The sequence below is a fragment of the Vigna unguiculata genome, chromosome 1 (genome assembly GCF_037176805.1).
Source record: "Vigna unguiculata cultivar grain cowpea cultivar isolate G323 ecotype 2 chromosome 1, ASM3717680v1, whole genome shotgun sequence".
In the NCBI taxonomy this organism is placed as follows: Eukaryota; Viridiplantae; Streptophyta; class Magnoliopsida; order Fabales; family Fabaceae; genus Vigna; species Vigna unguiculata.
This window is the reverse complement of record NC_140792.1, coordinates 37,331,374-37,345,784: the sequence shown is the minus strand read 5'-3', so window position 1 is coordinate 37,345,784 and position 14,411 is coordinate 37,331,374. Positions and strand designations below refer to the sequence as shown.

At 35.0% G+C, this 14,411-nt stretch overlaps 3 pseudogenes; 2 read left to right on the top strand and 1 right to left on the bottom strand.

Moving 5' to 3' along the window:
- The first annotated feature begins 1,734 nt into the window (after positions 1–1,734).
- LOC146888946 (uncharacterized) lies at positions 1,735–2,968 on the top strand (annotated as a pseudogene).
- Positions 2,969–5,786: 2,818 nt separating this feature from the next.
- On the bottom strand, positions 5,787–9,226 carry LOC114171415 (elongation factor Tu, mitochondrial-like; annotated as a pseudogene).
- Positions 9,227–13,575: 4,349 nt separating this feature from the next.
- On the top strand, positions 13,576–14,411 carry LOC146888945 (uncharacterized; annotated as a pseudogene).

The following is a 14,411-nucleotide window of genomic DNA, read 5'->3' as shown; positions in this document are numbered from 1 at the left end:
AAAAAATAATATTCTCTTCCCCCGACCTCTTCACCTTTTATCTACAACTTCCCTCTTTTCTTCAGAATTTGCTCATTCCTCGTGCTCATTGGAAGGTGTTGCGCTTTCGTATCACACAAAGGTGTTGTCTTCTTCCGGTGAAGTGTGGGCTGGCTTACGTTTGTGTGATGTCCGAAATTACCCATATCCTCGATTAATCCGGTTGGGCTAAATCCAGCCAAACCCGAATGTTGCTTAGCTCTAGGTGCAGAGCTGAACTTAGGGTTTTGTTGTTTGTTCCTTGGTCTTCTATCAATCCAACACATTTGATCCTTGCATAAACTTGGAAAGCTTAATAATTTAGGAGACAAACATGCTAGTTTATGAAAGCATAAATACAATGTAGGCATACACAAACTTAAACATAAAACATAAACCACAAAAGTGACTAACTCCTAATAAAGCAAATATTATTAAAAAAGTAAAACACCCATGTCACATCATAAAAACAAATAATTATAAATATATTTAAATAATGGTTTAACACATCTCAAGACATCTAATGCATCATCAATATTCTTTGGACAACAATATAAATAATATTAACTACTAAGAATATTTTGTTGTAACGACTAAACATTGATAATGAAGTATGTCAAACAACAAACCCATCTTATTCATCTTTGGATTGATTTATCATCAACCAAAACAAAACCTTCTAATTATCACATTTTACCATCACATGTATGTAATCTGGCCAAATATTAATTTTCTTTTGGAACAACCAATATTCGCATGATATACATAAACACTGATGTTTAACATTTTTCACTAACTATGATCATTAACTGCAAAAAGTATTAAACTTGAATATTTTGTTAACTTCTTGATTTAATTTACTCACAAAAAATATTAAACTACCAAAACATTGAATATTTTATTTATACTGAAACTAAATATTTATAGGTATTTATTTTAATACAAAAATTTTATCAGGTTTTTATCTTCTCCCACGCGCATGAACTAACCCCTAAACGGAATCTCTGCCGGCACACTTTAGAGCAAACCACAGCCATTGACGGCCAAAAAAAGGGCCTGGAAAATCAAATTGCCGCTTGCGAAGCCGCCGTCCCGAACCAGATCGCCGCCATCGCGTGCCGCCTACGCGAACACAACCAGATCGGTGTTGCGAGCCACCTCCGCTGCGACGAAACCAGAGCCAGCAGATGTCTCGCGTAACCAGGCTGCCACGACGAACCACCACACGTTGACGAAGCCATGCGTTGCAGAACCACTGCGAATCAGATCGACGACGAGGGCACTTTCTGACGCGAAATCCCCATCACTGCGGCGCCGGCCACCACGCAGCCACCTGCGACGAAAAAAGCTGCCCGGAGAAGACGCGAAACCAGACGCGAACACACCTACATTGCGAGAATCCTCCACCTCCGTTCCAAACAGAACAGCAGGCCACCGTGACAGAAATCGATGTCGATTGCGCCAATGCGACAGCCACCAGGTACCTGCAAAAAACCAGACCAGACAGACCCCCGCGAAGCAACCCACCGTCGACGAGAACGCAACTTCAAGAAAGGGTTCAGTCTTCTTCATCGTGATTTGGCCGTGCTTAATGAAGAAGAAGGGTTTGAAATCCAAGCGAGAGACGAAAGGTTAAAGAAATTGGGGATTTAGGGTTCTTCGAAACCCTTGAGAATAAGATTTGGGGATTATCTTGATTAGGGCTGCCAACGTTTGGTGACTTCAAATTCGAAATAGACAACCTAAAAAATACGTTGTTTTTTGGTTGATTCTAAACAAAGCATTCATTCATCTACGATCTACGATCACAGAACTAATGCAGTCTCTCAAGTCACACCATGCTGTTTCATCTTCTCTTTTCAATCAATTCTCTTATCAGTGTATGACATTCTTCCTCTCTTTCTCAACCAAAAGCCGTTGCCTACACTTCAACGAAACCACTTCAATAATTGATTACCTGAATTCCGACTTGCAGTTCTCCAGAACCCAATCCCTTTATGTCTCCAAACGTGTTTCAGGGTTCAGATTCCCTCAAAACCCCTTATCAGTGCTCACTTTCTTCAAACAAATAGGCTTTTCCCAAAGCCAGATTCTCTCCCTGATTCGTCAAAGACCCCAGATACTGTTTACAAACGTTGAGAAAATCTTGAGACCCAAAATTCAGCTCTTTCAGATGTCTGGATTCCAGGGTTACGAGTTATGCAGCTTCATTTCAAAGAATCCCTCCATTTTGACTCATAGCTTGAAGAAAACATTGGTCCCCTCAGTTGAAGCTATTAGGAAAATTGTCTACGACCAGAAAGATTTTATTCTTGTTTTGCACAGATGTGGCTGGATACTCCCAAAGTACAAAAGAATTATGTAGAATGTCATCTTCTTGGAGAGTTGTGGCATTCTTGGGACTCATCTTTCATTGCTACTCAAACTTCATCCAAGGCTTTTCGTTGCACAGCGGTCTACTATTGAAAACAATGTTTCTCGAGCTGTAGACGTGGGTTTCCGTGAAAATTCAAGAATGCTTGTCCATGCAATTCATACATTAAGTTGTTTGAGCGATAAAACATTTGAGAGAAAGTTGAAACTAATTAATTGTTTTGGTTTTTCGAAGGATGACGGCCTGCAAATGTTCAAGAGAACCCCGACTTTGTTTAGAACATCAGAGAAGAAGTTGAAAGTTGGAATGAAATTCTTCTTGCATACAGTTATGTTGCCCAAGTCAGTCCTTATTCACCAGCCTAAGATTTTAATGTACAACATGGAGGATCGCGTGCTTCCTCGATATAAAGTCTTCCAACTGTTGAAATCAAAAAATCTCTGCAAGAAAGTCCCCAGTTATATTCATGTGTTGTGCTTGTCTGAGGAGATGTTCTTGGACAAGTATATATCACAGTTCAGAGAAAATGCAGAGGAGTTATTAGTAGCATACAAGGGTCATTATCTGGAGGCATAACCATACCTTCAATTCTGTTTTTTCACTCTTCCACAGGGTTCTAATACTGAAATTATTTAGATAGTGTTGTGCATAACCATGGAATGTCTCATTGTAGTAATGAAGATGGCTCGTTTATTGTATCTGTTTATTGATTATGCATCTTTCTTTCCCATGGTAATTTGGTGGTCATAAGAACCTTGGAAGATCCACACGAAAATAAGCAATCCACTTTGACTGCTCCTTTAAAGAGGTATGCAGAGTATACTTTTCTTGATCTTGTTGACTTGTTCCCCAGCTGGGATACGCTCCAATGTTGAATTGTAAAATTAGCCTGTATTCATCTTCCAGCACCCTTGTTTAGCTTTTAAATCGCTGAGCATTAATTAGACTGTTTCTATGTTGTGAATTATGTAAGTTAATTTGATTAGTCAAATTTGTATGTGCGTAAGTAGGATTGATATCGAGTTTCCTTTTACTCCCTTCCACCTTCTACTATTGAGAGAGAAAAAATCAAGAAGAACGTGGGTTGCATTAGTAAATCTTAGGTGGTACTTGAAAGTTGAAACCATTGAGACATTATTATGCTGCTTTATTGTCAACGGTTAAGACTGCTTTTTTTTTAATGGCTTTTCAATGAGGGACTAAAGGTATGCATCACTGCTTTCACTTGTTTATCACTGGAATATATTTGGTAGTATTTGAACTAAGCTAAAAAATGCCAAAATATAATCCCTTCAACTGCAGCTGCAACAAATCTTCTTACAATCTCTTTCCCTTACAAGATGGACCATTCTTTGCTGTGACAGTTTCATCTTGTCACCTTGCAGTGGCCCTCCAGCCCCATCTTATGATTTCCTGACTCAACAGCTAAACCTGAAAACAATCAAAGAAGAGTTCATATTTTGTATATTAATTCTGATGCATTATCTTTGAAGGTCCGTCTCATGATATTTTGTATCACTCTTCTGCAGGGTTGTTATATTATAATAGATAAATATTACAAGAGACAACATATGTGTATAAGGACACACATTAAAAGAAATAATTATCTATTTATTTTAAAAATCAAATAATTTTAAAAATAATCTTTAGAAATACATACCGTGGGTTAAATCGATTCAATATAGAATTCGAGCATTTTAGAGATTTGTATGAAGATTTTAAATTTAAAAAACTAATAATACTATTTACGAACTAAAATAATAATTTATTAGATATTTAAGGTTAGAGTTGAAATATATTTTTATTTTTACGGTAAATCAGTTTAATAATAAATCAAATGAATAAAATAATTATTCAGAGAAGTAATACTTTAAACATAATATATTCTTTAATAATTTATTAAATGACCAACTAATTATAAATTCTAAAATTATAAATTTAATATAATAATAAAAAAAAATATTACTTCTCTAAATATAGGGAGCCCATTAACTATAATACAGTAACATTCGCAAGAAATTTTTTTTGTTCTAGTCTCTAAAATACGCCATTTCAAAGTATAGTTTATTATTAACTCTACTTGGTTACATAGTGAACTGATTTTCAAGTCTTTTATTAATGGTGGTAAATTCAAAACCCCATTACCATTATGAAAAAGCAGATAAGTTCTTGCATGTGATTGTTAGGTGTAATAAAGTAGTTTCGAACCTTAGTGTAGTCAAAGTTCTCTCTAATAACAACCGTCCCACCTTAAAAAAACACTTACGGGAATCATAAAAGCTGGTCCAGTATTTTGAATTTGAGTCAAAATAACTGGTTCTAGAAGTGTCAAGTTTGGTACATAATGGTTTGTTTTCTAAAAGATGGTGGTAGTGACATAAATCAGCGGTGGAACCGGGAAGAGTAAATGGTATAAGAAAGAAGAAATCTTTGGCGTGAGTTGAAAATTAGAACTTTGTTTCTTTCGAGCTGCATGACTTGGACTCGCTTTCCCCCCTCTCTTTCTGTCTTTTGTGAAAGAACATGACAACGTTAAACTATCTATTAACTGAGATAAATGTGGAAGCAATACTCAACCAGCAACGTTAGATTGAGATAAATTTAACTACGGTTGATACACTACACCATGAACATGCAAAAATAAAATTCCAGAAACATATTCGTTTTAATGTTTGGTATGGTAGGAGCCACTTACATTCTGGCTCTCTGATCGTAATTTAAAATTCAACAAGTGCGATGAGTTGTTTAATTTCCACATAAAGACACACGAATAATAATTACCCATAACCACATAAGCATCTTATATATATGGGAATGATGTGATTCTTGCAAGCTGCAACTGAAACTTTTGTTTATTTCGCCAATTCTGAAGAAGGGTCCTCTTGGAATCTGATACCATCTAGCTGCTCCATGGAAAACTCTCATGTTTGTGAGGGTGGGAGAAGAAGATACTGATTTTTTATGAAAGAGATAAATGTTTATGTTTATTTTTTTTTGCTTTTTATTATGATAATAACAGATAATTAAAACAGCAGTATACAATACTAACCATAGAATTATCAAGTACTTAAAGAAAATCTCTTCCTTTTATTTTATTTCCTTGAGAAGATTAGGACTAAGCCGTCAACTTTGGCCATGGTTCAATGTTACTGTATATACATCAGTACTTGGTTGTTTTGGAGTTTGACACCATTATATTCCGTGGAAAATTAGAAAAAGCTCTTCTTAATCGCTGTTCAGAATCTTAACTGGATAGCTCCTACGAAAAACAATTAGTCCTCATACACATACCTATTTAAAACATGTCACTATTTCTTTCTTATTTTAGTTCATAATCTTCCATTTACACCCTCATAACACACTATAAAACAAGTTACACCAACTCAACTTATAATCATTTGAGCTTAACCAAGTTTGTCGAGAAACCATATACCTTGCATCGAACACTTTTCAAACCAACCTGCATCATGGAACAGGAACTCATCATGTTCCAAGGTTCATGGAAAGGCAACAAGAGTTGCTTCAAGTGAAGCTGGATATGATCCAAGGATGAGGTGGCGTGCTGCTAATCCAGCAGTAGAGACCACACGCGCTTGGAAGGGACAACATGGTCGTGCGGCGAACTCAGATAACACCTCACTTGATAACGATGAAACTTTCAACAGTTTCATTCGACGTGCCAAGGGTAAACTTAGAACCGTGTCCCACATCGGTCGGGAGCAGAGCAACGTTACACCTGTACCACTACGAGATGATGACGAGGCTAATGCTAGGGATTACCTAAACGACCAGTTTTCGAATTTTATCAAGAGTTCGAAGAAGAAGTTGAGAAGTACATCAAGCATGAGGAAGCATGGTTCCTTCAACAGACGGTGACCATTGATAAACCGGGGAACCTCAAAGAGAGTGATTTGACATGTGGGTCCATCCAATATTCTGTTATATATACTGCATGAAAATAAGATCCTAAGCCATGCAAGCATTATTATACTTTACATTTTTTTCTATTTCAAGCACAGTAAATGTGAAATGTTTATTTGGGGGGAATAATTTCGACTGGTTTATTGTTTGTTTGTAAGAAATTAATATACATTGATGTTTTGTCTTTAATGAAAGGTTTCTGATTAATCTGTAGTGTTTTTATTGAAAGAATAATTAATATCAGTTTATTAACAGGAAGGATCAGAGGGCAGCTATATATAGGAAATGACTAAATGAACATACATACCTGCATTAGACCCAACACCTCTACTTCTTCACCGACTTTAATAACGCCTTGTTCAACACGGCCAGTGGCAACTGTTCCACGTCCCTTCATCACAAATGAAAAATATAAAGCAGCTGAAATGATGGAAACCATTGCCCCCATATTTATTTATGTCCATACAATCCAATATATGTAATGAAACAAATGCAGATTTTGAGAGAACTAAGTGTTGAAAATAGAAATTTTGATATTCTCTTTAAGGAAAAAAAAAACAATTATATGAGACAACAGTTTTTAAAGCACTATGTTAAGATTTAAATTACCACTGCGTCATATCATTATAAAGAGCAAGGCCGTAACAAATGCTACCTCCTTTCCTTTTTTATTCTTCAAAAACCCTAGACCGAATTAAGAATTTGAAATTTAAGATTTTGAAATTTTATCCTTCACCTAACTAGAGATTTAGAAGAACAAGAAAGAATTTGTTAAAGTGACCACAGTTACAAAGATGACCGGTATTATAAACATCTATTCCACATATGCTCCAGTGTTCATAATCCCATCTGCTTATGATGTTAAGCACATCAATAATTGCTGTAGTTTGAGTGAACTGAAGGAGCATATAAGGAATTTAAAGCAATTTTAACGTAAACAGAATAGTAATAAATAGTACTTCTTAAACAGTGTCGTTACCTAAACGGTGTTTATACTGGAGCAGATGGAAAGTGATAGAACATGATAAAAACACAAGACTTACATTACAAATTGTAACACTTTTATAACTAAGGCCATCTTTACTTCAATGAATCTGCTTTCTTCAAAAATTAACCCAAAAAATAAAGTTCAGGTCATTTTACCTGAATTGAGAACACATCTTCAATTGGCATTAGGAAGGGCTTGTCAAGTTGGCGAACAGGGTCAGGAATGTATGCATCTACAACATCCATTAATTTTAGAATGGCCTGTCTTCCAATCTCGTCATTTGTACCCTGTAAAGCAGACAACGCTGAACCTCTAATGATCGGGATTTCATCCCCAGGGAACTTGTAGAAGCTCACTAGCTCTGCAAAAAACATTATCATAAAAACACATTTTAGCAAACACAAAGATTACAGAAACTTAAGCAGGTTTATTCATTTTCTGAGCATGGACAAGAGAAGAGAAGCCTTAGAGAAACACCCTACCACGTAACTCCATTTCTACAAGCTCTAACAACTCTGGATCATCAACAGCATCAACTTTATTTAGAAAGCAAACAAGAGATGGCACACCAACCTGCATAATACATTTAAAGATAAAATATGTCAATCTAGAAGTAAGGAGAAAGGTGTAGACGTTCTAGGTATATATATACAAACCACATCAGTAGAATACCTACTTGGCGAGCAAGAAGAATGTGCTCCTTGGTTTGAGGCATTGGTCTATCAGGTGCAGATACAACAAGTATACCACCATCCATCTGGGCAGCTCCCGTAATCATATTCTGAAAAAAAAAAACAGACAATTATAAAGCATACAGTGAACAAGAATTAATTTGTTATTTAAACTAAATAAAACCATTAGATAAACCATCTAGTAAGTACATCAAGGCAAGCTGGAATGCTAAACCCACCAGCATTCATGGAAAATAGGAATCTGACAAATGCAGCTGTTGCCAATATACAGTGTAATCAATACCTATAAAATATATTTTGTTACAAACTAATCTACTTCCAAATTCCTAGCATAAATTTTCCATCTCATTTTGAAAAGAAGGTCAGGCTACACAAGCACCAAAATATGCTAAATTCCACAATTAACTATTATACAAGGTAAAATTGCTTAATTTTGTTCGCCACAACTTAGCCACCCAGCTTCCGTTAGGCAATTGATAACTCCAATAAAAAAAAACATTCTTAGAGAAACTAAACCAAATTCGAAAGCTTACTTTAACATAATCCGCGTGTCCAGGGCAGTCCACATGCGCATAATGTCATTTTGCAGTCTCATACTCCACATGAGCCTGAAAACCGAAATATAGAGCAAGCATACATATCAACAGAAAACAACACAATCGATTGCAAGACCAAAAGAGTGTGATTCCATACCGTTGCAATGGTGATTCCTCTCTTCTTCTCTTCAGGAGCCTTGTCAATTTCATCAAAGGCCACAGCGTTAGCCTTCCCTTCATCCGCAAGCACCTGATCAAACCTAATTGAGTAATAAACACCAAAACATCCACCTCAACACACATTTAAACAAAGAGTGAATCAAGACCTTGGTGATTGCCACAGTTAGCGTGGTCTTCCCATGATCCACGTGTCCAATAGTTCCGACATTAACGTGAGGCTTCCTGCAAAGTCAAACAATAAGATGAACAAAACAAGTAAAAGACATACTAATAACGATTACTGTTACTTGTATATTTTAAATTTTGCGACGAAAAAGAGAAAGCAAGAGTGTTACGTTCTGGTGAAAGTTGCCATGGATCTCCACCATGGATTGGAATTGAAAGAATAGAAGGAGGTGGAGGTGGAGTCATTGGGAGTAGAGAGAGGAGAACGAGATACGAAAGAGTGGATTTGAGAGGCTAAGGGGAAGAGGCGGCGAGAAGTGGAAGAGGAGTGTCTGAGAAGAAGAGTGGCCATTGAAGAAGTGATGAGGAGAATGAAAATCCCTAACTATGGAGTACAGAGGCGAGGGTTTTAGGAGAAGGAAGACAAAAGCGAAGAGCAGTGAGTGCGAAGAGCGAGGGTTTTAGAATGGGCGCCCGACACCGACCCGTCATATTCGTGCGGCCCAATTCGAGCACTCTCATAATGTTTCGGAGCACATACATACTTCTTTTTTTCTGTTACAAATGTTTTTTTCTTCTTGCTCCGACAGAAAATATTTGAAGTGATTTTTATCTTATTGACTTAATTTAAAGTTTTAGATAAATGAATTAATTCGTGTCTGGTTTAACTTATTTAGTTAAATGGTATCTTTTGGTAAATTTTAGGTATATTTTATGAGAAATAATTATGTTCGAGGTAGAAAAAATTATATATTAGGACAGGGTTATTCTGGTTCAAAAACTGACCATTTTTCTCTTTATTTTATTTTTTTTATGAAAATGCATTAACTTGTGATAAGTATAAATAAAATGAATAAATAAATTAAAAGATAATTTATGTAATATAGGTTTTACTTGTTTGTTTAGTATAGATGCTTTATATTCAACTTTTTTCATTTTGAGTCAACTCTAATTTTCTTTTCTTATTTTTTAAACGAATGTATAGATAGGAGTTTTATACTTTTAGTCGGTATTTCCTCTTTTGAATTTTTAAACGAATGTATATAATTGTTTCTTTGCTTAAAATCATTTGCTTTTGTCGATGAAATCATATAAAATAGTTACGTATTGTTGCTCTTTTGTAATCAATAAAATATTTTCGATTTTAATGTTGTGATACTTTTCAATTAAATTTGTTTTTTAAGAAACTTTTAAAGGACAATGTTCTCTTTGCATCTTTTACTCCTTATCAATCTTTGTTAGTATACTTTGACTTCAATTGAAGGGAGCCTAATGGTTGATTGGATGATTCAATTTCTATTTTAAACTCTCCATTGGTTGATGGAAATATCATGGTGAAAGAAAAAAGAAAAATTTAATGATGGGAAGTTGCTTGATGATGGACAATCTCTATCTTGTACTTCTAAGATTTAGTTTTAGACATGTTCCTACAAAACTTAAGTGCTCATATTTTTGCACTATTATTTTGGTAGACTTCAAGATTTAATAATTTATAATATTTTTGTTGATGTTAATTTTTATTGTATATTTTCTTATCATACATATTAATATGTATGATACAAAAAATATGTAATAAATATCAATATCAACAAAAATACTATAAGTTATTAAATTACAAATTAAAACTTGATATAATGTATCAACTTATATTGAACTATGGATTATTTATAATATTATATATTAGAAAAAATGGTTAAAATTGAATTCGGATATATATATATATATATATATATATATATATATATATATATATATATATATATATATATATATTAATAAATAAATAAATAAAGGTTAAAGCTTCTAACTAGAACCTTAATCATGCAAAAAATTGTGTTAGGTGTACAAACATATTTAATATTTATTTTATATAACTTAAATCTATATTTACCTGTATTTTTCTATTATATTTTCTTTTTTCCTTTTAATTTACAAAATTATTATCTCGTTTTAATATGATTTTTATTTTATATGATGGTGAAAATAACTATTCTTGTTTTTGTTTTTTGTGTATAGCTTTTTGTTCTCGATTCATTTGAACATATACTTTGCTGGTTGGATTTGTTATTTTGAGCCAATTCCTTCGAGAAATTGACTTTCATACGAATCTTTGAAAACATGAAACAAATTAAAAGTAGAAAACAATTTATAAAATGTAATAGTTTTGCTTCGTATTGTTAATCACTTTGACTATACATTTCACGACAGTGAATTGAAATTAATATTATCATTTTTAAAAACACTTTATGAACAATATTGATATAGTACAATTCGGTTAAAATAGTATAGTCCAAATTAAAATTAATATAGTTTGATTCAAAAGTGTAATTAGAGAAAATGTTTGGTTCATAACAGTTGGTTCATATCGTTGTTCGGTTCACTAAATTCAGTTTAGTTTGTTAGAATAAAAGACAATTCAATTCAATTTGTTTGAATAAAATTAACGAAAATTTGTATGAATTAAATATAAAATATGTGACAATAATACTGACTTTGTATGTGGTAATGACACTTGCTTGACATATGACACTGCCATGTGTCATAATGTTGACTTGGATGTGAACAATTTTTTAAAATTTTTTAAAAAATTTGAAAAATAAAAAAAATCACGAAATGACACATGATTGTCGTTGTTCACTTTTGGTTAACAATTTAAATGTCGTCACAAAAAATAATCAAATTGATCATAATTTATACAAATTAATATTTTTTTAACTTAAAAAAATAAAATGATATTTTAACACATAAAAAAAGTCACATCAGATTATAAGAGAAAATTGTCAAAATATCATTGTCCTTCATAAAAATATGACCAAATCGAAGAAAGAGAAACGAAACTTGGGACAAATGATGTCTTTAAGAATAAAAAAAATAATATTCTCTTCCCCCGACCTCTTCACCTTTTATCTACAACTTCCCTCTTTTCTTCAGAATTTGCTCATTCCTCGTGCTCGTTGGAAGGTGTTGCGCTTTCCTATCACACAAAGGTGTTGTCTTCTTCCGGTGAAGTGTGGGCTGGCTTACGTTTGTGTGATGTCCGAAATTACCCATATCCTCGATTAATCCGGTTGGGCTGAATCCAGCCAAACCCGAATGTTGCTTAGCTCTAGGTGCAGAGCTGAACTTAGGGTTTTGTTGTTTGTTCCTTGGTCTTCTATCAATCCAACACATTTGATCCTTGCATAAACTTGGAAAGCTTAATAATTTAGGAGACAAACATGCTAGTTTATGAAAGCATAAATACAATGTAGGCATACACAAACTTAAACATAAAACATAAACCACAAAAGTGACTAACTCCTAATAAAGCAAATATTATTAAAAAAGTAAAACACCCATGTCACATCATAAAAATAAATAATTATAAATATATTTAAATAATGGTTTAACACATCTCAAGACATCTAATGCATCATCAATATTCTTTGGACAACAATATAAATAATATTAACTACTAAGAATATTTTGTTGTAACGAGTAAACATTGATAATGAAGTATGTCAAACAACAAACCCATCTTATTCATCTTTGGATTGATTTATCATCAACCAAAACAAAACCTTCTAATTATCACATTTTACCATCACATGTATGTAATCTGGCCAAATATTAATTTTCTTTTGGAACAACCAATATTCGCATGATATACATAAACACTGATGTTTAACATTTTTCACTAACTAGGATCATTAACTGCAAAAAGTATTAAACTTGAATATTTTGTTATCTTCTTGATTTAATTTACTCACAAAAAATATTAAACTACCAAAACATTGAATATTTTATTTATACTGAAACTAAATATTTATAGGTATTTATTTTAATACAAAAATTTTATCAGGTTTTTATCTTCTCCCAAGCGCATGAACTAACCCCTAAACGGAATCTCTGCCGGCACACTTTAGAGCAAACCACAGCCATTGACGGCCAAAAAAAGGGCCTGGAAAATCAAATTGCCGCTTGCGAAGCCGCCGTCCCGAACCAGATCGCCGCCGTCGCGAGCCACCTACGCGAACACAACCAGATCGGTGTTGCGAGCCACCTACGCTGCGACGAAACCAGAGCCAGCAGATGTCTCGCGAAACCAGGCTGCCACGATGAACCACCACACGTTGACGAAGCCACGCGTTGCAGAACCACTGCGAATCAGATCGACGACGAGGGCACTTTCTGACGCGAAATCCCCATCACTGCGGCGCCGGCCACCACGCAGCCACCTGCGACGAAAAAAGCTGCCCGGAGAAGACGCGAAACCAGACGCGAACACACCTACATTGCGAGAATCCTCCACCTCCGTTCCAAACAGAACCGCAGGCCACCGTGACAGAAATCGATGTCGATTGCGCCAATGCGACAGCCACCACGGTACCTGCAAAAAACCAGACCAGACAGACCCCCGCGAAGCAACCCACCGTCGACGAGAACGCAACTTCAAGAAAGGGTTCAGTCTTCTTCATCGTGATTTGGCCGTGCTCAATGAAGAAGAAGGGTTTGAAATCCAAGCGAGAGACGAAAGGTTAAAGAAATTAGGGATTTAGGGTTCTTCGAAACCCTTGAGAATCAGATTTGGGGATTATCTTGATTAGGGCTGCCAACGTTTGGTGACTTCAAATTCGAAATAGAAAACCTAAAAAATACGTTGTTTTTTGGTTGATTCTAAACAAAGCATTGATTCATCTACGATCTACGATCACAGAACTAATGCAGTCTCTCAAGTCACACCATGCTGTTTCATCTTCTTTTTTCAATCAATTCTCTTATCAGTCTATGACATTCTTCCTCTCTTTCTCAACCAAAAGTCGTTGCCTACACTTCAACGAAACCACTTCAATAATTGATTACCTGAATTCCGACTTGCAGTTCTCCAGAACCCAGTCCCTTTATGTCTCCAAACGTGTTTCAGGGTGCAGATTCCCTCAAAACCCCTTATCAGTGCTCACTTTCTTCAAACAAATAGGCTTTTCCCAAAGCCAGATTCTCTCCCTGATTCGTCAAAGACCCCAGATACTGTTTACAAACGTTGAGAAAATCTTGAGACCCAAAATTCAGCTCTTTCAGATGTCTGGATTCTAGGGTTACGAGTTATGCAGCTTCATTTCAAAGAATCCCTCCATTTTGACTCATAGCTTGAAGAAAACATTGGTCCCCTCAGTTGAAGCTATTAGGAAAATTGTCTACGACCAGAAAGATTTTATTCTTGTTTTGCACAGGTGTGGCTGGATACTCCCAAAGTACAAAAGAATTATGGAGAATGTCGTCTTCTTGGAAAGTTGTGGCATTCTTGGGACTCATCTTTCATTGCTACTCAAACTTCATCCAAGGCTTTTCGTTGCACAGCGGTCTACTATTGAAAACAATGTCTCTCGAGCTGTAGACTTGGGTTTTCGTGAAAATTCAAGAATGCTTGTCCGTGCAATTCATACATTAAGTTGTTTGAGCGATAAAACATTTGAGAGAAAGTTGAAACTAATTAATTGTTTTGGTTTTTCGAAGGATGAGGGTCTGCAAATGTTCAAGAGAACCCCGACTTTGTTTAG